Raw genomic sequence first — 23,976 nt, forward strand, 5'->3', positions numbered from 1 at the left:
ATTCCAAACAGTCTGTAGCGCCCGCCATCTTGTCTCTCGGTAGGATCGAGAGACAAGAGGAGGCCAAAGCGAAGGGGCAAATGATCATAAGGGGGCATAGTAGATTGTCGCTGACCCCCTAGGTTTGATGTGGAGGTTTTAAAAGGGCCCCGCGGGGCAAAAAAAAATAAAATAATAATAATCAAACGGCTGAATGGATTTGCACGAAACTTGGCAAAATTGTAGGGACTGGTAGCCCGATGTGCCTTTGCTAGGTCTCAATATATGTGCTCCAGTGGATTTTGAGAAATTAACGTTCAAAAAAAGATATATATCTGTAACAGCGCTCCGCTTCGCGTACTTTTCGCGTTACGGAGGTTTGCGAAGCTGATTGGTTCTTCGGCGTCTGTAAACATTCCAAACAGTCCGTAGCGGCCGCCATCTTGTCTCTCGGTAGGATCGAGAGACAAGAGGAGGCCAAAGCAAAGGGGCAAATGACCATAAGGGGGCATAGTAGATCGTCCCTGACCCCCTAGGTTTGATGTGGAGGCTTTGAAAGGGTCTCGCAGGGCAAAAAAAAAATATACAGTTTTTTTAGTTTTTTTGCGTGGAGTGCGCCCGGTTCGCGAACCGGGAAGCGTTCTGGGGAGCGTACTTTCTTGAAAATTAGTGAAAAAAGTTAGAGTAAAATAATAATTGTGAGTGATCAGATGTAGGGTAGCTCTGAGAAGAGCTTTTGGGTTTATGGTACATTTAGGTACTTATAAGTAGGTACCAATGCACAGTCTTAAATTCAAAATGAAAACTCTGTTGCCCTCATCTGAGAAGTGAACTCCATCTCCTCTGTAGATATCTTGCATGTAGTAACGCAAGTTATTGTTGTACAGGGAGCCCATTCCATGGTCTCTCATGTAAGCTGAAACAGATTTGTTTACATGCTTCCTCGATTTCTCAATTTGTGGACAAAATTGGTTCGACCACCTCCATTTCTGTCTTTGGCATATATTTAAATATACCAAGGCAGTCTGAGGAAAAAGTGCCATCAATTGCTCAAAGGTGTCCTTTAAAAGCATTTCCAGACCTACCCCAGTCAAAGTGCCCAAATCATTACCTCCACAGTGCACAATTAACAGGTCAGGTTTTGGCAAATGCATAAAGGTTTTCACCAATGGTATCAATTGGTGACATTTTAATCCTCTGTGGCCAAACCACTTAATTTCCACATCTTGTAAATTGAGGTTAGGTAAATTCCTGTTTTCAGCGTACCTTTGAGCCCAATAGATATAACTATGTCCAACAATCCAGACAGAAAACATGGCGAGAGAAGGTTCTCCTGCAGTCAGATGAAGTGTGGCAATGAAATGGCAGTTGAAAAAATGAGAGTGTAAAATGAAAAAAACTGAGGAGTTTCTGTGTTAATGAAGCAGTAAGAGTGATTGGTGGATTTTGATTGCTGAAAACAGAAAGTTAGTGTGCATGGATGAGTTCGTTGAAAGATGTATTTTGAGTGGCGAAGAAAAAATCATTAAATGAAAGAATGCTCTGGATATGCAGGTGCACTGAGAGTTCAGAGTTCAATTGCAACATAGTTGTGTGAACTTGCAAACACCAGAGGTCTTGCAAGAGGTGGTTGCTATGCAGAAAAGGCATGAAATGGCAGAGGGGGGAAGGGTTTTCATTTGAAAAAAAGTGAGGGAAGAGTTTTGATTGGGTGACATGAGAGATATGTGTGAGGAATTACAGCGTTTCTGTGCTTTTGATAGCTGCAGACTCTGGAGTGCATACCTTTTGCTCTGCTGAAGACAAATTGGTGTGTTTCTGAGACTGTTTTGAAACTCAAAGTATTTGCTACGGTGAGAAAAGATTTCTTTAATTTAGATAGAAAATAGTGTGCTTTAAGGAGAAAATTATGAAGAAAGTTGTGTTTTTCAAATGTTGCTTTGTCTCAAGTGTTTTACAAATAGATTTTGTTTCTTTGAGAAATTGTAATTGGAGAAAATGTGAAGTATTAGTACTGACAGGGCTTTTATGTGCATAGGAGCTGTGGAGTGTTTTCAAATTATGACTTGTAAATCGTTTTTGAGAAAAAGCAATGGTTTTAATATTGATGAGAAGGACATAATGGTGTCTGCTTCTTTATAAGGTAATTGAGAGTCTCTGATGTTATTTTTCCCATTTCAATGTAAGAAGTTTGTCTGTGGAGCAAATTGCTTGTAAATATGCTCCCACCTGTGCATGGCAAATTTAGATTTTGAATGTTTGCGTTACATAGGCATGTTAAAGGTGACTGAAACATGCTGCAAAGGCAATCAAAAAACGCTTTTATGTGTCTTAAGGACATTTTAAGTCATTTCCCCATGTGCAGTGTTTTCAAATTATGAGTTGAAAATCGTTTTTGAGGTAAAGGAATGTTTTCAAAATTTATGTGCGCCATATGCCCCCAAATTTCTTTTTCAGGGGTGCAGCAGGGTGTTCTTGAGACACCCCTGCACCCTCGGAAAAATTCGTAATTTGCGATGAGGTAATTGCTAATCGCAAATTGCACCTTCATTCCTATGGGCCTCCTGCTGCATGGAAATGAATGGGTAATTTGTAATTAGCAAATAGGTCATCGCAAACTAGGAATGGTAAAGAATCGCTATTTATTCCTTAAAGTTCGCTATTTAGGAAATGCAAAAAACTTTGATGATACATATGGCGGTTCATTTCTAACAAGATAAGAAGCATAGGGATAGATTTATGATGACTGGCGCATCACCAGGGATGTGTTAGTCATTCTGTGACGCTGTTCCGTCACCTATGGTGTGCTGCATTTACAATGTGGCGCATCATGGGGCAAAAACAGCACAGATGCGTGACGTATCTGTGCCGTAAAGGTGGCGCATTGCTGGAGTTGTATCGCAAGTGTGATGAAGCTCCAGCAAGGCTCAGGGGTGTCCCTGTCGCAGGGTTTCTGTTCTCAGACAGAACTGTGGACAGAGGATTGGAACCTCGGCGAATTAGGGAGTCCCAAAACTCACCTTAGTAATCAAAACCCCTTAGCAAGCTAGGTACAGTGTCACATTGGATATAACAAACTCTCAATGTTTAGACAATCCAGAATATGAACTTATAGTACCTCAGGATACGTGGAACTCATGAACAGTCGGTCGTTATATATTTCTTAGAAACCAGAACATGGAGTTAAGAAGAACACATGTGTATTTGAAATGTTTATTTACTAATGCCGTCTTCTCAGGCGTAGTATCTTAGATTATACAAGTACACATATTATCAGTAGCAAAATTACCAGCATAGTTAGTAGTACATAAAAAGCGAATGGTGACAGTATGTTAACATGCTGTAAATGAATAAGAGTTAGCAACACTTATAAGCAGCCGCGGGCCGTGGAGGGAGTTACGGTGGGGCAGGGAGGCGGGGAGGGGGAGGGGCAGGGTGGAGAGGGCTCCACCCTGCCCCTCCCCCTCCCCGCCTCCCTTCCCCACCGTAACTCCCTCCACGGCCCGCGGCTGCTTATATCTCACCCTCCCTAATACACATAATATATTATTTGCTAAGAAGGTCTCTTTGTGTTGGTTTAGGGCGTGCCGATACTTTAGTGTCTTAGATTTGAAGGAATCACATCAGCATACACCAGCTCTCTCTTCATGTGAACCGCATCAAGTGTTGTGTATGTGTGTTCGGCAAAGCAATATAAAACCCGCCTCATGCCCAGAATTGGCAGAAGCTGCACTTATGTTATGAGTATGAAGTCGTGGAGATCAGACCTCATAACAATTCTGTATCGTGTTGTTCTTGAAACTTCAGCACTCGCTGTACAGATATAGTTTAACAAGTAAAGCAGATAGTAGAGCAATAACATATTATTGTCATGTAAATCACGATGAACTATTAGGTTGAAAGCTAAAGCAACAACTAAGTGTCGTGTGCAGAAGTTGCAAAAAAGGAAAAAATGGCGTTTAAACCGGTAATGAGTCCATGCTAACTTAATACGGTGTAAAGATATCCAGGACCTAGGTGACACCTCCCCATGATCCGGAAACGAACTGAATAAGATAATAGAAGTGCCATCTCATGAGAGCAGATTGCAAGTTTATATGTGGACGGTCCGCAAGGTAAAACATTAAAAACTAGGAAAATTTAATGCTAAAGAAAAATAAAACAGCCAAGTACTTTATCGAGTCTTAAGCCAATAGGCAAGCTAAATAATAAAAACTTGACAAATAAGTCAATGAATTGTCAATGAAATGCTAGTACTCAGCATATCAAACATGAAAAAGGTCTATGACATAACTGTGTATGCAAAATAAGCTGCAACAGCCTCCAATAGGAAGTCACCGTCTTCATCCGAAAAGAGTTCAGCCATCCAATTTAAAAGCGGAAAAGAACATACGTGCTCTCCCAGCACCGGATCCTCTATCAACATCAGAGGACAGCTCGGTGGGTTTTCAAGAAAGCTCTGTTCCAAGAAAGACTGTGTTGCCGCCAGTAAATTCCAGGGACCAATTAGTCCATGCATCAATGCCACAGCCATAATCCTTTCGCCAGGACAAACCAACTCGTGAGTAATGATAGGAGTCATCAGCTGATTAAAGTCGACGTCAGGAGAAACCGGTCCGCAGAGACACAAATCAATGGCCCAATGGAAATCACAGGTCAGGCAGTGAAATACAGGCTGGACACAGGTGAAGTAGGAGAATCGAAAAGATAATCCATATGCCGTGCTTAATATCGCCAACGGCATTGTGCCATAATATTCTAGCATGCGATTGCGGAACAGTGTCAGCAGCTGCAGGGCGGGAGCTTGCACAGGAGGGACATCCATATTTAAAAATGTAAAAAAGCACAAGAGCGTCCGCTGGTAATGCAAGTAAAAATGGGAATCCACGAAGCAGAGTGGAAAAAATAGAATGAAAGAAAGCAGGGATGACTCCAAAGATTTTCTCAAATGAAGTCACGAGACCACTGGTAACAACTTTAAAAAAGTGCGCCAGGCCCTTTGTGGAGGACGCGTTAGAGATAGTCCGAACCATCTTGCTGAAATGGAAAGGCGAATCTGTATTTAAAAGGGTCTGCAACTCTGTACGGGTGTTCGCTATGTGAAGCACGAAAGTTTCACGGGCCGAAGTCAAGGCCACCTCTCTCTGAGACAAAAGAGCTCTTATTCTTGTCATGCCGTTGAAATGTGCTCCCAAGGTTGGTATTTGTGGCCAGATTGAAAACTCCGTATGTTCATGTGTGGGAGGAAATAGAACATTTCTGCAGCAAATAATCCGTTCATTTACTGTTACGATAAAATGAATACTTTTAATTAACCCAGAACAACCTTCATTATTGAGCATCAAATAACTACCATTTTCCAAGAACTTGAACGTGGGGATGATAGCAGGAACTGGTGTGCCTTGCAACACGCAAGCCATATTTGGTCGGTGTTTGTTGCATGAACCGTGTAACTGTATGTGCCTACACATTAGTGAATGATCTGGCGTCTCAGTGCATTCCTCTCCATTCAGATAAACTTCTTGATCATCTTTGAAAATCTGTATGTGTATGGAAGCGACCAGACCTCATGAAGAAAACCACTACCTAAAGGTTAATAACGACCTATTGGTATATATTTCATACAATTTGAAAACTTATATAAAGCAAAAGGCAGCGTTATTAAACCGTGGATAAGGCACGTTGCCAAAGCAGTCAACCTTTTGGATTTATACTGGAAATGTTAAAGGAAGAATTACGGAGTAGGGCCTGTAAATCTTTAATGGACAACGAGTAAAATTACTCCAACTATCATATTCCTCTAACTCCGGGATAGTAGGGGTGTTTAATTTTTTAGAAGTAGCGAATCCAAAGCATTTGGTCTGGGAAATTGTTTCATTCACAAACAACATATGATTTGGGATGAGACATGCACGGTGGAAAGCCTTAGTGCCTTGTACCTGCCAGGTTCGTGAACCCCAAACTGATGTAGATCCTGGATATTTTTACTCTGTGTTAAGTTAGCATGGGCTCATTACTGGTTTAAACGCCATTTTTCCTTTTTTGTAACTTCTGCACATGACACTTAGTTGTTGCTTTAGCTTTCAGCCTACCTGCGTCAAGATCTATGCCTGCTTCAAGCAGGCGCAGGGTTTTGATGTAGCTTTGTCCTATCTGATTGTAAATGCGGCACACCGTGGGTGGCAGAGCAGCGGTGCACGTTAACTGGTGCATCCCTGGGGATGTGCTAGTTAATATAAATCTGCCCCTTTACATTTAATTATGTGCAGGGGACACAGAGTAGGTGAGGTTTATCCAAGGTTAAGAAGAGATGAGTCCTGTTCAGTGAAAAATTGGAGATAGGCTTCAGTATATTATATACTTAAGTAGTGTGTTAAGTTTTTGATGACTGTTATTAATTTACTGTTGGGTAATAGTGGTTAATAACATTTTTTATTATATTTTACCACAGATTCAACTGCAGATTATTTCAAGATTTTAGGATGCCAAGCAAAGAAAGAGTGAGAAAGGCTGCAAAACGTCAAAGACAGCAGGACCATGGAATAATGCAGCAGTCCTCTAACAAAAAGATTTGTCAAGTCACCAAGAAAGCACCGGGTAAGAGTCCAAAAACAGTCATAAGAAATATGTCTAGTAAAAAAAATATTACTACAGAAAATGTTTCAGTCCAGAAAAGGAGAAACAATTCAAATGGTAAGGAAAGGCCAATGAGAAATGTTACTGCTAGAGTAAGAGATAACTCTATGCATGAAAGTAGAAGGAAACAACAGTTTAGGGACATTCGTAAACGAATGTTCCGCAACAGGATAATTGGGAATTTGTTAAAAAATATTAAGAAAGGTCAACAGAAAGTGTTTTTTTATAAGAGAAAAAAAATAGTTGAGAAAGTTATTGATCAGGCATTTGAAATTAAACGTAAGTTATTTATTTTGACAATCAATAGAATTAGGAAGCTAAACAAGGCAATTTATGATTTCAAAAGAAATAGTAGATGGAAGAGAATAGTTAATCGTAGTAATTTTTGTGAAGTTTTTTCTGGAGAATGGATGCATAGTTCAAGCTCTGAGGCATTTTTTAATGAGGAGAGTTATTTCCAGGATAATGATTTGGTGCATGCAGTTGACACCAGTGGTCGAGCTTATGAAGTGAAAGATGGTTGTCCAGTTGAAAAAGAAAAACTTGTGAGAACAGAGATAGAAGAGGTGTTAGGTAAGGAGGTTTTAGGGAGACGTCCTAAGGGTCCTGTGTACACCTGGAAGTGTAGTAGTATTTGCAGTGTACGACAGGATTCCATCAATTTGCTTTGTGATTTTATACGGTCATTTAATAAGAAAAGTTTGAAGCAGAAAATGAAGTTGTTGCAAGAATTAGATCCTTGCAGAGTGAGAGAAGTGATAGGTTTGCATGGTCATTCACTGGCTTGTCTTTCCAGGAGAGTATGCCAGAGTGTTTTTCATCATTTCAGGATGCTAGCAGTGCATCATAATAAAGTGAGGAAATTAGTTAGAATGTTGTATTATGCTAAGAGTCCAGCAATTATGCTTAAACAATTATGCGCTGCTCTTTTGCATGGTTCTGAAATAGATGTGAAGAATATATGTGAAGAAATTGAGTTTTGTTACTTTGGAAGTAAAGAGGAGAATGTTGAAATTGACCAAGAAGAAGAGAGTAATGTGGAAGATAGTGTACAGGTTTCCAGTACAGATAATTTCCAGAGGGAAATTGCGACGTTTGAGGTGAAATCAAGTGAGAGGCCAAATTTCACTTGTGTGTGTTGTCGACGCACTTATTATAAGAATCAGACTAAGTTAGTGGATTTATATGGAAAAAGTGAAAGGGAAAATAATAGTGAATGGAAGGATTTTACAACATACTTGATGGTAGAAAATTGTTTTGATTTGGGATTGGATCAACGTGTGTGTACTTATTGTTGTAACAAATTAAATCAAAACCAGATGCCTGCTAGAGCAGTTCATAATAATCTGGAATTGGTTGAGATTCCTTCTGAATTGAAGGATTTAAATACTTATGAATCTATTTTGATTCAAAGTATCCATCCCTTTCAGGCTATTGTAAGAATGGAGCCAAAGACAGGGAAATTGCCTCCATCAGATTTACAGAGAGGATTAAAGGGAAGAGTTGTTTATTTGCCTCTAGATTTGAAGAAAAACATTAACACAATTGGAGTAGAAAAAGTGGAAGAGGAACCTCTTGTTATCTTAGTTAATGGGGTTCCGACAAAGAATAAGAAAATATGGCAAGATTTAGTAGATGTTAGGAAAGTCAAAAGGGCAACATTGTATTTGAAAAAATATAATAAATACTATAAAAATGTATATGTTGCAGAAGAGGAAGTAAGTGAGGAAGAGGATAGCGATTTGTGTGCTGGTCAAATTGAGAAAGTAGAACCCTGTACTAGTGAAGAAATATATGAACATTATAGTGTTCATCCTTTGCATTCCAAGGAAGTCATGGGGAATGCTATTGAGTTGTTTCAAATGAAACAAGCGAAAGGGAGTCCCATTAGTGTTTGGGACGAAAGTTTGGAAGCTCGGTGTTTCCCACAGCTTTTTCCAACAGGTCAGGGAGGAAGATATGATGAGCGACCTCATCAAATTCCTGCTTCTGAATACCGGACTTTGCGATTGTATGCAGGAGATCCTAGGTTTCGACAATGCATTCCTTATTTGTTTCATCTCCTGTTTGAAAGCGATCTGTCTGGACTGTCATATGCAGTGAACCACATCTTGAAAAGTGGTATACACATGCAAAACATCTCGGCAAGTGACTTTATGGATAAAGTCAATGTCCAAGACAGTATTTTGGATTCTCACCTGATTAATCTCATGGCGTGTCAGCGTGGTACTAATGAGTACTGGTACCGTCGTCATGGTGATTTAAAATGTATGCTGAGGAACTTAGGAACTCCCACATGGTTCCTCACTTTGAGCTGTGCTGAGTATGGCTGGGAAGACTTACTTGAATTTCTACGAGAGGCAAATGCTAACGTAGAAAACATCGAATTCAAGACACCGGAGAACTGTGCTCTTTGGATCCAGTCAATGTATGTAGGTACTTCAATCATAGATTTGAAGGTATGATGTCTTTCATCATGAATAAGAAGAATCCACCTCTTGGAGAGGTGTTGGATTTCTTCTGGAGGAAGGAGTACCAAGCAAGAGGTGCTCCTCATATACATATGTTGCTGTGGATCAAGGATGCACCTAAATTTGGAACGGATGCAGAAGACTCAGTGATGAGATTCATAGAACAGTATTCTACGTGTGCTGTTCCAAACGCAAAGGAGAAAAAAAGCCTAAGAGAAAAAGTTCTACGTTTCCAAAGCCATCGATGTGGAAAGTACTGTCGTCGTAAATTCCGGAACAAAGACAAGTTCTACACCAAATGTCGTTTCGGCTTTCCACGATCGGTGATTTCTAAAGGAAGAGTGAACAGTTTGATGTCTTCGCTGCGACATAATGTGATGAAGAAATCACCTAAAAACACATACAATTTGAAGAGGAACGAAGAGTCTAAGTACATCAACGACTACAACCCGGTGATTTTGTCCATGTGGAATGCTAACATGGATATACAGTTTGTGGCTGATAACTGTATGGCTGTGGCTCGGTATGTGACATCTTACATCACCAAAAAAGAGAAGACAGAATTGAAGGATATGTGGGAGGACATTTCCCATGAAAAGAGCCTCAGCAAGAAGTTGTACAGTTTCAGTCTGAAGATGTTGTCGCATCGAGAAATCGGAGCTTACGAATGTTCTGACCGGTTGTCTTCAGCAAGTCTCTATGCCAAGTCCAGGAGTATCGTTTGGGAGAGTGTTGGTCTTGCTGCAACGCGTAATCGAGTTCTGAAACCTGTGCGGGAAATTGAGTATTTGGCGGAAAAGGAGCCAAACAGTACCGACATTTTGAAGAGCAACATGTTGGATACATATTATCCAAATCGAAGCAGTCACCTCGAGAATGTTTGTCTGTATGAGGTTCTGCAAAATTACATATTCAAGAGGAACATCAAAGAAGATACTGAGAAAGGAGTGTATGCTGTAATAGGAAGTGAGGGATGTCTGGTCAAGCAAAGAAAATGCCACTTGATAAACCATCGAAAATTGAGTGGCGAATCTCCTGAAAAAAAGGAGTTTTTCTATTTAGCATTTTTGCAACTTTTTAAGCCTTGGCGTGCAGAAGAGGAACTGCTTGGAGATTTCCTTTGTTACGAAGACTCATTCAATGCTGCCAAGGAGACCATAGAATGTCCTGCTTTTCCCAAATATGTAGAAATGTTGAATGTGGAAATTGAGCAGGAAGCAACGATTGCAGCCGAGATTGCCAGAGACAGTTCTCAGGACAGTCAGAGTTCTGCTTCATTGAGTCAGGATCCACTAGGAGGACCTCTTATCGAAAATGAAGCTGCCACTGCTATGAATGAAGTGGAAAGAGCCATGGCACATGCTCAGGAGGATGCGGTTAACTTAGAAGAGTTGGAAAGACAACTCAACGTTGAGCAGAGGAAAATATATGACGAACTTACCATGCAAATTGATCATGGATTAAGTCATGACAAGAAAGAGTGCTCATGTACGTCGTTGAAGCCTGTCTGACTGTACGTGAGTGGAGAAGCGGGAACTGGAAAAAGTTTCCTTATTAAAGCAATTTCATGTTATTTGCAGGAAAGGACAGAGTCATCGCTGTCTTGTGTTGTCACCGCTCCAACTGGACTGGCAGCACATAACATTAAAGGGATTACTTTACATCGTTTACTGATGCTGCCTGTGGAGCATGACAACAAATTAGAATATCACAAGCTATCTGGAGATGCTTGTTTTGAAGTTTCAAGAGTCTTGAGGAAAATGAAACTTCTTATCATTGACGAAGTAAGCATGGTTTCCAATGTCATGCTTGCCTTTGTGCATTTGAGAATGCAAGAAGTTCTCAAAACAGAGTATGATGTGTTATTTGGTGGCAAACACATCATTGTTTTCGGAGATCTTCTGCAGCTGACACCAGTGAAAGGGCAACCTGTGTTCAAAATGCTCACGCATGAAGATACCAGGAAGTGCTTAGGGAGCATTGGCAACGTCAATATATGGTTAAACTTCAATTATGCTGAACTGCATGAAAATATGTGTCAGGCAAAGGATGAAGTTTACAAGACTATTCTACAAGATGTTAGAATTGGAAAAGTGACCGAGCATGGGAAAGAAGCTTTACATGCACGATTACTGACAAATTTATATCCAGACGAAGATGTTGTGCCTGAGAATATTTTTCAGAAAGTTACTGAGAAAAAATCTGGAATATGTTTGATGCCAACTCTTGCAGAATGTGCCAAATTCAACAACAAAATGTTGCATTTAGAAAAGCAAGAGATTGTGAAACTGGAAGCTATTGACAGAGTAGAGCATATGGGATCAACAATTATTTTGTCTGAGAATCTGAAAACAAAATTGGATTCATTAGAGAAGAGTATATCTAAAACTGCGGGTTTTGAAAAGACTCTGAATGTGTGCTTGAACTGCCGTATAATTTTAAGAAGGAATTTACATGTTGAAAGAGGTCTGGTAAATGGATCAATGGGTAATGTTGTTGATTTTGTGAAATACAGAAATAGAGATGGAATTGAATTTTTAAAAATTAAATTTGATGGCATTGAGGAAGTACAGCTAATTGCTCATTGTTCTGCTAGATTTTTGCTTGTAAAAGACTTATATGTTCGTCGTAAGCAGTTTCCTGTTTGCTTGGCATATGCGGTGACAATCCATAAATCGCAAGGTTTAAGTGTAGACTGTGCATTGGTGAATATTGGCAGTTCTGTGTTCAAGGAGGGTATGGCATATGTGGCATTGTCACGAGTTAGGACTTTATCGGGATTGTACTTGATTGAGTGTGATGTCACAAACATTTGTGCGGATCTAGATTGTGTTAAGGAATACAATAGGTTGAGAAGAGAGTATGCGCCACATTTGCCTCAGTATCCTTTGTTTGAGAAACGTGTGGTAGGCCGGAAACGAAGAAATGTGACCAATACTGGGGAGGTTGTAGCAAAAAGACGAAAAGTCGATGAACCTGAAATTATAAGCAGAAACAAAAAGGATTCTGTTGAAGATGTTGTTGGTTTTCAATTTGAAAACAGTTCTGGTGTCAACTGCTATGCTAATGTAGTGGTTAATGTTTTGTTTTCTCTAGAAAATGTAAAAGAAGAGATTGTGGTCAATTCTGATCAAAGATTTTGCAGTTTGTTAAATTCTGTGTTAGAGAAATGTAGCACTGATAGAACAAACATAGAAAGTGTGTCTGAAATTCGAAATCTGTTAGACAGATGTTCAGGCCAAACACAATTCTCTCAAAATAGTCAGCAAGATTGTCAGGAGTTTTTAATGTATATGCTTGATGTATTGCATGATGAAGGTGTAGATGTAGATCACCTGTTTGGGCTTTCTTATCAATGGCAGCATGACTGCGAGAACTGTAGGGTATCAAGTACTACTAGTGTAGACTCAGAAAGATTTATATATTTAACTTTGCCAGACAGTAAATCAGTCTCTTTTAATAAGCTAGTAAAAGCAGCTGATCACAACATGGAGTGTAGCCAATGTAAATCTGAAATGATGTCCACATTATTTATACGAACATATGGCCAGTATGTCATTTTAATGTTCCAACGATGTAGGCCTGATGGAACAAAATTGACAACTTTAATTAAAAATTTTGTGGCTTCACAGTTGTCAATATCAGGAAGGACTTTTGTAACTGTAGCAATTATATATCATGATGGTCCTTCAATAACATCAGGACATTATACAGCTTATTTAAAGTGTAGAAATGGCTGGTCATTCTGCAATGATTCTGTTTTAATTTTCAAAAAAAAATTGCCATATGACCTTAAAAACTCTTACCTGGTGTTTTTAAAACCAAAATTTTAGGGAAAGAATCTCGGGATGTGCTCTGAGGAATTTCAAGAAGTTCTCATGGCTCCTACACTATTTGGCCTTGAGGATAAGTGTAGTACAGAGACATAACTTTTTACCATAACACTGGACGTCATTGAGAAATACGTGCACTTTGAATGAGTTCAGAAAAACTATTTCTTTTTATAAGCTAATTGAAGCAGCCAATCAAAACATGGAGTAGAGGGAATGTAAGTCTGCAATGCTGTCTACTGTTTTACATTGCTTTGTGATTAAAAGTGATGTAGAGAATTAAATAATTGTACTAGTCATAAAGGTAGTGTAAGTCTGCTTCATAGTAAGCAGTATCAGTGTGATAGGAAATGTAGAACATGATTGAGCAAGAAGGGGAAGATATTACTAGTCCAGGATTGTGTAAATGATCTTCAACATTTTAATTCTGAAAGTTGCGGAAATGCGAAAAGACGGGATTGGCTTACAAGAAATCCAAGAGTTATAAATGGGTCTGACAAGATTTGGCCTTGTGGAAACTTGTGGTAGAGAGCAAGAAGTCATTTATTGTATGTAACATGTTTTTGAAAACGATGGAGGTTTTCTTTCAGAAAGTGGCGGGTTGAAAGTGATAACAGCACAACAGAGTGTAAGCTGTTCATAGGACATCCTTGGCCGTCATGGAAAGTAAGTTAACTTTAAGGAGTTCTGAATTCTGATTTGTTATGTTGTATGGGTTTTTTAAACACAATCATTTTGATTGTGGTTTTTTTTCCCCGCTGTTATATGATGAATACCTTCAAGTCACTGTTTTTAGTGAAATTTGATACATTCTGAGAACAGCAAAAATAAACCATTTAACATGTATAATTAATTCTGTTCTGTTTGCATTTATGATGTACATGTAGAACTGTGTAGGAGGCATGGAGAAGGTGAGGCTTCTGTAAGTGTCAAAGTTGTTGCATACAGTGAACACATTCACACATCGGTCCACTCTTCCTTGGATGTGGTGGAGGTGGTGGGGAAGCACCAGCTGAAGCTACTAAAGAAGCCATTGCTCACTGGTAACAAAGGGTCTTTCTCTCACAATGATGAAAGTCAGAGTGAGGAAAGAAAGAGGGATTTTCATCATTTGGGAAAAACAATAGTTCTCAACCAATGAAAAGTGTTCATTTTAGATTATATGACCTAGTCTTACATCATTAGGAAACCAAAAGTGAAATGAACCAATGAAAAGTGTTATTACCAAGTCACATGACCTGCTGTGTTTACGTTACACGCTTTGCAGGGCCTCCCGGTTTGCTTCCAGAAACCTGTGCTTTGCGACTCGGTAAGCGTACCAGTTTGCTAACGTAGTACGTCATATGACGTATCACGCGACAACGCGAAACGTCATGCGGACGGGAGGCGTCACGATGTTGTTTTCTAACGCGGCAGTTGCGGTAAAGAAACGTTTACCGGCTCGCGGTCTATTTCGCGGCATCAAGGTCAGCTAACGGGAAGCTTCCCGATTCACGAAGTGGGAACGAAGAAAAAAAAATTTTAAAAAAAAAAGTTATTAATAAACATATAAAATATATTTTGGGATTTAAAGAAGAATACATTTTACAGCTACAGATATTTGCTATTAAAAAACCATTGAAATTCACTGAAAAAACCATAGGTTATAGATTATATATAGTTAGGAATTAGCATTTACAAAACCTTGAAAATTCACTGAAAAAACCATAGGTTATAGACCATATATAGTTAGGAATTAGCATTTAAAAAACCTTATTTTACTCACACAAAACCATTGAAATTCCATATATAGTTAGTTGCACTAACTATATATCGCGCACCCGCAATCCACTGCTGATGATGTCACATATTACATCATTCATGACATGGTCAGTGACATCACTGATGACATCACTGATGACATCTCAAATGACATCACTGATGACAACATCCAGTGATTATGTGTTTCTGTAAAGTTTAAATATGTTTTACATATTGAAGAATGAGTGGATGTATAAGTGTCTGAATGAAGGTTTTAGTAGGTGCGTGATTGACTGTATGAGTGAGTGATTAAATGCGTCTTACTAAATGCACGGGTTAGTGACTAAACTGTCTGAAAGTGTGCATCAGTATGTCTGTTGTTGTGCAAGCTGCTGCATGTGTTGATCAGTAGCTATATAAGTAGCTATATGGGTTATTGATTGGTTGCACAAGTATTTGTATGGGAGACTGAGTGTGTGTATGGCTGGCTGGGAGGTGTGTGACTCTGTGCAGATCAATGTGTACTTGTATCAGTGATTCTATAAGAGAGTAAGTATGTGTTAGTATATGTTTGAAAATGTAAGGTACTCTATGTTTAACTGTGTAGATTAGAAAATGGAAGTGTGATTGATTCTTTACAGGACTGACTAGGTGTGTGAGTAACTCCATGGATGAGTGGCAGAGTGTGAGTGTCTGTATAGGTGTATGAGTGCATATGATAGTGTTGTAAAGATGAGTGATTGTATGTATGAATGATTGTATGGGTGAATGAGTGAATGTGTGTGTAGACGTAGGAATCAGTGAGTGCGTATGTAGTAACTAGTATTGGTGTGTCAATGGTTTCAAAAATTATACTCTGTATTTAACACTGGGTGTAACAGAGGTTATATTAAAGTGTGAGGAGATGCATTGTATTGTCACATTAATGATATCATCATTGATGTGACCATTGATGTCAAATGAGATATCATCAGTGATGTCATTTGAGATGTCATCAGTGATGTCATCAGTGATGTCACTGACCATGTCATGAATGATGTAATATGTGACATCATCAGCAGTGGATTGCGGGTGCGCGATATATAGTTAGTGCAACTAACTATATATGGAATTTCAATGGTTTTGTGTGAGTAAAATAAGGTTTTTTAAATGCTAATTCCTAACTATATATGGTCTATAACCTATGGTTTTTTGAGTGAATTTTCAAGGTTTTGTAAATGCTAATTCCTAACTATATATAATCTATAACCTATGGTTTTTTCAGTGAATATATATATACATATATATATGTGGGTGTATATATGTGCCTATGTAGATATATATATATATATATCTCACAATCCACAGCTTTTGGCAAAGGCAATCCTGTCCCCACCGCAGCAACGTAGACACGGACCAAAGGTAAGTGCAAGTTTCTTCTTTATTTGTTGTGAACTGCCGCCATAACGTTTCAGCTCCTCCGAGCCTTGATCACATGACAATGTGGTTCTGGCTTACTACAGTTTTGAAAGTGACCGTGCCAAATTCAAAAGTGTATCACGTGACCGATCCAGCAATAGACATAGACAAAATGTAAACAGTCGTTCTGCTTCTTCGCAGTTACAACCACCCTTACTTCATGCAGTAATCAACAGCCTAATTTCAAAATTGAACAACTATCTGGCTTGATTGAAAAGCATGTGCAACTTTCGCAAATAAATGAATAGAGCATATATAATATTAGAAATTATACACTGCGCCACATCTTAAAACACATATTAAAACATGTATTTAAAATGTATGACCATCTGTTCAAAAAATGCAATTGTGCAAATCAAGCATGTAAATTATTATACGGCAGTTGCATCTCCTGCCCTGCCGATTATTACCATGGTTTAGCAGTTCTTTCTAAGAGCCTTCAATGGCCGGGGTCCCTTACAACCTCTATTATGCGTATGTTGCTACTTAATGCTTAACTGATCTATTGGGCCTCTTGCTATATGCTGCATTATCATGGTGATTGTCAGTTCTGTTGTATTATAGAATATTCTGTCCGATCATGTTGGACCAGGCGGAACCATAATTCAGGGTAACCTGTCCAGCCAGATAGGGCAAGCATGTTTAAAATTTAGCAACCATACCCAATTTGACCATCCCACATCCTTCTGTGTGAAATCAATGAACAGCTCGGGGTCAAAGATGCATGTTATTACCACCATTAAGGATAACATCCCTGATTGCGTTCACGTCATACTTAATGACGGGCTAAATCCCGTGTTTTATTCATGTAATAGACATGAACTGTCAACATATTTCAATGACCTCTGTTCAACGAATGGGGAAAGAAAATACAAAATGGTAATCCTCCTATATCCCTGAGACTTGTACAAACTGATGTAAATCACTTATTGTGCGTCTACTGTCAACTGGATCTGTTTTTAAATATGAAAAAAGTGCCTAAATGTACAAAGTGTCAAAATTTAAAAACCCTTCTAACATCCGTTAGGTTCTGTTCATGATTAAATTTCTTTGTTACTGTTCCTTAGATTCATTTCTATATCTGTACAGAATTTAATAAATATTCTTTATTCTGTATGTGTTACTCCATCCCCCTGTTTCAAATTTTGCTCAGCACTTGTGAGCAGTATCGCATGATGGTATTCTGTTCTAAACATAGGATCTTATTTGCAATGCCTAAAGGCAAAGCTTGTAATTGCCAAAAAGTGGCTCTCGTACTGGACCACTACTTCAAGAATCATAGGCAAGATGGCGTCCGCCGCGTGGACGTTTGTGTGAGGAGCTCCTGTGTGCAGATGCTTGGCTCACCTGAGACGTGCTGATTGCTCGCTTTGACTGGACTGAGGCGGAGTGTGTAGACGGCTGGAGACGGTCGGCTTCTTCATTGCTCAACTTGACGAATCTTTGGGCTATGCTGTTGCCGTTATGCCGGCGGACCCCGGTGCTTGAAGGGCGGCTCACGAGTGTTGGAGTTGGAGCCTATCTCAGAGGGCGAACGCCGAGTACTGGAGCCGGCGTTTGGGTGCGGGTCATCCTGGTCTGCAGCACGAACATTCTCAACGGCTGATGGCTGTATGGCTTGACGGCTCCTGGATAACAGCGGATAGTTGAAGTGGATGAAAACGGCTTTGGCGGACTGTTGTTGGGGGAGCTGAGTTTGCCACAAAAAAAAAACCACAGTGGTGAGTGCTAAAATATCGCTGTGCTGGAGACTTTGGCTGTAACATTGTATGGCTCGTCGTGCAACTTTCCTTTAATTGAACTTTAACTTTAACTCGCTCTCCGTCTGACAACGCGAGCTGCAATTGGTAAATACTTAAAACAGGTGCTAGAGCGAAATTAAGGACAGAAAGATAAAGGATTAAGGGACAAAATTTAAAAAACATTTATTATAAAAAAAAAAAAAAAATAAGAGGTGGAAGGAGAATATAACGCAATCATCAGTAATATAATCTGAATAGGCTCACTATGCCTCCTAAGGTTGCCCGTGGGGGGAAAACTCGACTTGCAGGGGATAACACTGTCGGCACGCGGGCCGCTATTGCTGCAAAGCAAAAGGAGCTACAGAAAGATATACAGTGTTTAAAGGAGGCTGGCAGTGCTGCTCTGCTCTGCCTAAAGACTCTAGTACTGGACAGCCAAAGATTCCTCAAATGTTCCAAATGGCTACCGGACTTCCAAAAAATAGCTCTTTGCTCAATACATCTGTAGCCAATGTGGTCGACAATATAGATAATGAAACTGGTGGGGGGGCAGGATGTGTTATTGTTACCAACACTAAATACTTCTATATTATCATCTCCTGCGCCCCCTGGGTCATCAGTGGTTTCAGTAGTTGTAACGGAGGAGGTGGGTGGCGTGACCAGCGATGATGAAATCCAAGAACCGCCGAGCAGTAAGGACGGTGAATTCTATTCACTTTCCGAAGCTTCTGAAGGATCTGATCTGGAGGAAATTTCGTTACCAGAAGATGTGATGGGGGAAAATACCCCAACAACGTCGGAATATACCCTCTCCACTAGTACTTCTGCACCAGCTTCTACTATTCGAAAAAAGGACAGGGCTGGTGCTTTAGATCCCACCATCACTCCAACAGAAATGACAGATTGTGATGTATCTGTAAAAACACAGGTATTGGAGCAGCTAGATCTTTCTGGTCAAACTCACGAGGATGGCTAACCAGTCAACTCCAAATAACTGGATCTGTTTCTTTGGAGGAAATTTACCGGTCCATTAATGACCATCGATTAGAGGCTAGAGCCGGACATTTAAAAACTCATACTGCCTGTAGAAAGCTCCAAAATACTGTTCGGCCCCTGGCAAAAACTTGCCATGACTTTACAGATCGCATGACTGAGGCTGAGGCGCGGATCTCAACACTTGAAGACCATATGGTGACTCAGGTAGCCGATGTGGCTGAAATTAAGGCACATAAAGAAGAACTACATGACAAAATGGCTGAATTAGAAAATCGCCTCCGGCGCAATAATTTACAGCTACTAGGCGTACCAGAGGGCCTTGAGGGCCAGGATATGCGTAAATTTGTCATATAACTATTTGAGGAGGCATTCCCTGAAACCACTGAATGGACTTGGAGCTACGAGATACAGCGAGCCCATAGGTTTCCTTTTCGGCAATGACCAATGCGCAGCGGCCAGGCTGGCCCACAACAACCACGGGCCATTTTGTTATCCTTGAATAATTTTTTGGCGAGACAATTCTTGTATGACAAGGCCCGGCCTGACAAAGGATTGCAGGGAAAGACATTCAGTTTTTCGTAAGGCCAGACTTCTGTCACTGTACAGTGGAAAAGCGATGGAAACTACGTCAGCTGATTGCTCCAATACAAGCTAAAGGGTTACAAGTTTTTTTACTACAACCTGCAACTCTAAAAATTGTGAATAAGGGCCAGAGTCATTTTTTACATCTGAGGCCGATTTTAATGCCTATATGCAAACTGTTTCTTGATGGGCTTAAATAGTGGCTTCATTTTCGGACTGACTGTTGTAGACTGTTTGCCCTTGACTTTGGATCTAATTGATATTGGCTTATTCTCTGTTTTACATTTCTCTTACCTTTTTGGCATTTTAATTAAGGTTAAAAGAGACATATATATTCTGGTTCTTTTCCCTTCCGATTTGGTGAGCCGAGCAGCATGGGAACTACTCACCGAGCATCACAGGGCCATTTGCCCAATTGCCTTAGTTAAGGGGGGGGCACTGTTGGAGGCTGGTTTTTTTTTGGGTGGGGCAGTGTGGATTTGGGGTAGCAGGGGGGCACTGGGGGGTTTGCTGGGATAGCGGGGTAGGGGGTAGTGGGGGAAAAAGGGAAAAACTATCAGTTCATAGCAGTGGTTTTAGATTTTTGGGAGCAAGGATTCAAATATATATGTTTATTAATGCCCTGCAAATTATTCCTATATATGGCGGCTAGAAATTTACGAATCTGCTCATTTAATGTTTGTGGTCTCAACAATATTATGAAAAGAAAAAGGGTGAAACATGAACTACGTTTAATCAAACCAGATATACTTTGCCTGCAGGAAACGCATATTCCTTGGTCTAATCACAAAATTGTATTAGAACTAGGCTATTCAATCTTAGCGGTGTCCAAACAATCTACTATGAACCGCGGGGTAGCCATAATGGGCAGCCAGGCCGTAATTGGTACGAGTAGGATACGGGTCGATAATTTTGGACGTTGGGCTATTTGTGAGTGTATTATGGGGGATATGAAAGCTAAGATATGCACTGTGTATGGGTCTAATCTTGATGAGCCAGATATTCTGGAATTTTTAAATGTTGAGCTAGTGCAATGGCCCTTGCCCTTAATACTACTGGGAGATTTTAATATTCACGGAGATAATCATACTTGGGATTCCCGGCCTCAGAGATATTACGGTCGTAAGCCAAAGGTATATCGGGCATTTTATCAGCTAGTATCCGAACATGGTTTAATTGATGGATGGGCTAAACTAAATCCTAGTAATTCAGGATACACATTTTTTTCCTCTCCCCACTCTAGATACGTACGGTTGGACTATATTTTCATGCCCCAATATTTAACTATAGGTGCGAAGATGCAAGTTATGCCCCGAATGACGTCAGATCACAGACCGATTGTCCTGGAGGTGATATGTATGCAGCCGACTCGTCCAATCCATACTTTTACTTTTAATAAAAACTTATAGGTGATGACGAGTTTGCCACGCATATTAAGATATGGGCTGCACAATTTCTAGACTTTAATAGAGGCACTGCTAGTCAGCCGATGGTATGGGATTCTTTGAAAGCGGGGATTAGGGGGGAAACGTGTAGCTATGGCTGGGCTAAACAAAAAATTCAAAAAGCTAGGATAGCTGAAATGCTAGATGACCTCAGACTGGCAGAATTTTAGCTTATGACGATAATCCAGTCTAATGCTGACTCTCATATGCAACAAACTAAGGTTGCTAGCTGTAAAGCTAGGATCAATGGGGTGTGGAGTCAAAATATAGCCTCTCAGTATAATACTTATAAAACCGAAAGATACGAATACAGAGAGACAACGGGGAGATGTCTGGCTCACAGGATGCGGGGTAAACAGGCGGCTCAACGTATTTCCTTGTTGGAGAATGCTAGAGGAGAGCCGGTTGAAACCCCAGATGGTATCCTGGAAATCTTTCGTAGTTATTATCAAGAATTATATACACAAGATACCATAGTTCTAGAAGAGATTGAAACTTATCTTAACGACTTGGATATTCTTAAACTTGGGCTCTCTGAGAGGGAAATACTTGAGGCTCCAATTACTATACAAGAACTACAGCTTGCTTTTGAAGACCTAGCGCTAGGAAAGGCATCTGGGCCCGATAAACTTCCTCTAGAGATGTACCACTTATTATTTAGTGTTATTAAGGAGGACATGCTAGCTACCTTTATTATGGCTCAACGAGGTAGTCCGCCGGCATCTTAGGACGATGCCAATATTGTAGTTTTTAAAAAAAAAAGATAAGCCACTCGAACTTCCCGGGTCATACCGGCCCATATCATTAATAAATGCAGATGTAAAAATATATTCTAAAATTCTAGCTACACGATTACTCCAAGTTATTTTAAAGTTAGTATCTCATCACCAGCACAGGTTCCTCCCTGGGAGAAGTACTATAAATGATCTCCATCGTGTTATAGCGTTAATTGATCACGCAACCGCATCACAAAAAAATATGGGTATTATTTTTTGGGATGCGGAGAAAGCCTTTGACCGGGTTGCTTGGCCGTTCTTATGGGCTATAATGGGAAGAATGGGATTTAGGCGGCTGTTTATGCAGGCTGTTCAGATTATGTATAGGAATCCCCGGGCTAAAACTTGTACTATGGGACAGGAGTCAGCAACAGTTCATATTACCCGGGGGACGCAACAGGGGTGCCCCTGCTCGCCTCTACTTTTTGCGATATATATTGAGCCACTATTGCAGCATTTGGAATCTACTAACTTAATAAAATCAATGATGGTAGGAGACTATGAAACACGTGTACTCGCGTACTCGCGTATGCTGATGATATCGCTGTGGTAACATCAGATCCTGAGCCAGCAATACGGGAGGTTGAACTTTTGACGCAGTCATTTGGACAAGTTGCTGGCTACAAACTCAATATCTTAAAAACTCAAATTGTTTGTTCAACTGGGCTGTGCACTAGTGAGCCACGTGTGACGCAAGAGGCTAAGTACCTGGGGATCAAAATCAGAATGTGTATACAGGAGATAATAGATGTTAACTGGAATGATATAATAGGGTCGGTTAAGAGCCAGCTAGAAAAGTTAGAATGCTTGCATTTGTCAATGGTTGGGCGACGTAACGTACTTAAGATGTGTATTCTCCCCAAAGTACTGTATTATTTTCGGACAGTTCCCTTGGAGTTATCTAGACCAGAATTGATGCAATTGCAAGGCATCTCGGATAGGTTTATTTGGGGTTGGAAGAAATCTCGCCGTGCATCTAAATACATGACATTACCTTTAAATCGTGGAGGCTGGGGTGTCCCGAATTTTCTCTTTTATTATTTAGTTTGTCTTATACAAAACTCTAGGTTTATGCTAATTGGGGGGACCACACGGCTGTATGAGACACCTAATGTGTATCAAATGTTAATTGGAGAACCGGCTCGTAAAGCCCTGTTGAAATTTTTTGAGCCTAGTTGTTTTAAACGTACCAGATTTTAAATTATGATCACGGCCTATAAGGGATGGAAGTTACTTCGGAAAATCTTGGATATTCAGCGGGTTAATTATTATACACCCTTAGATTCTAGGAATATATTACCATCCATTTTTTGGGACGCTAAGATGCGAATTTGGAAAAGCAAAGGGATATCCCATCTGAGTAATTTCTTTAAGGATGGTACAATGGTTCAATTCACGGATTTAATGGAGATGTATTCGGTGTCGAAAAGTGACTTCTTTAAATATTTGCAAATACGGGATTTTATGTATAAACGCAAATCACAACCCATTGTAATTAATGAATTCATCGAAGCTCTCTCAAAAGGTGCTAGGATTGGTGTCTTATACGAAATTTTGTTATCAAAACAATCGGACAATATGGAACTGCAGGATCCCAAATGGCAAAACCGACTGGGATGTTCGGGTGTATTTTTGCAAAACTCCATTGACATGGCAGGGGTAATAGTTCTGTCTGCTAACTTGCGTACGCAGCATTATAAGACTGTATTTAATCTGTACCATACGCCGGTAAAAATGATGAAATGGGGAAGTATTTATGATGGTAAATGCTTTCGATGTCAAGCTGATGCTGCTGATATTGTTCATATATTTTATAATTGTAAAGCACTTTCTCCTTTTTTTCTAAGTATAGAGCAATTCTTATCTATGATTATGAAGGTGCAATTTCATGTAAGCTGTGAATTGCTGCTTTTTGGGGTTGGTATGGATGACGACACTGTACAGAACTATTATCCCCATCGATTTTTTATTTTTATGGCTATGGCGGTAGCTAGACTATGCATTGCCACAATGTGGCTGAAACCCGAACCACCCGCTTTTGAAATGTGGAGAGCCAAGGTATAATGTGTTTCATTTAGAATATAATTTATATCGTATTAAATCCACGAAAAAAAACCAACTGGGATTGAAGATATGGCAACCAATGCTCCAACATTTTGAATTGTCATTCGGATAACATTCTTTTTGTTTATTATCTGTTTATTATCTGTTATAATGCTATTGTATTGTTTTCATGTTTTAGACTTTACATCTTATTTTTTTAATTTATTTAATTATTTATTTTTCTTCTTTTTGTCTGCTATGAACTGAAATAAAAATCT

Source organism: Lissotriton helveticus, chromosome 6 (assembly GCF_964261635.1).
Source record: "Lissotriton helveticus chromosome 6, aLisHel1.1, whole genome shotgun sequence".
Classification (NCBI taxonomy): Eukaryota; Metazoa; Chordata; class Amphibia; order Caudata; family Salamandridae; genus Lissotriton; species Lissotriton helveticus.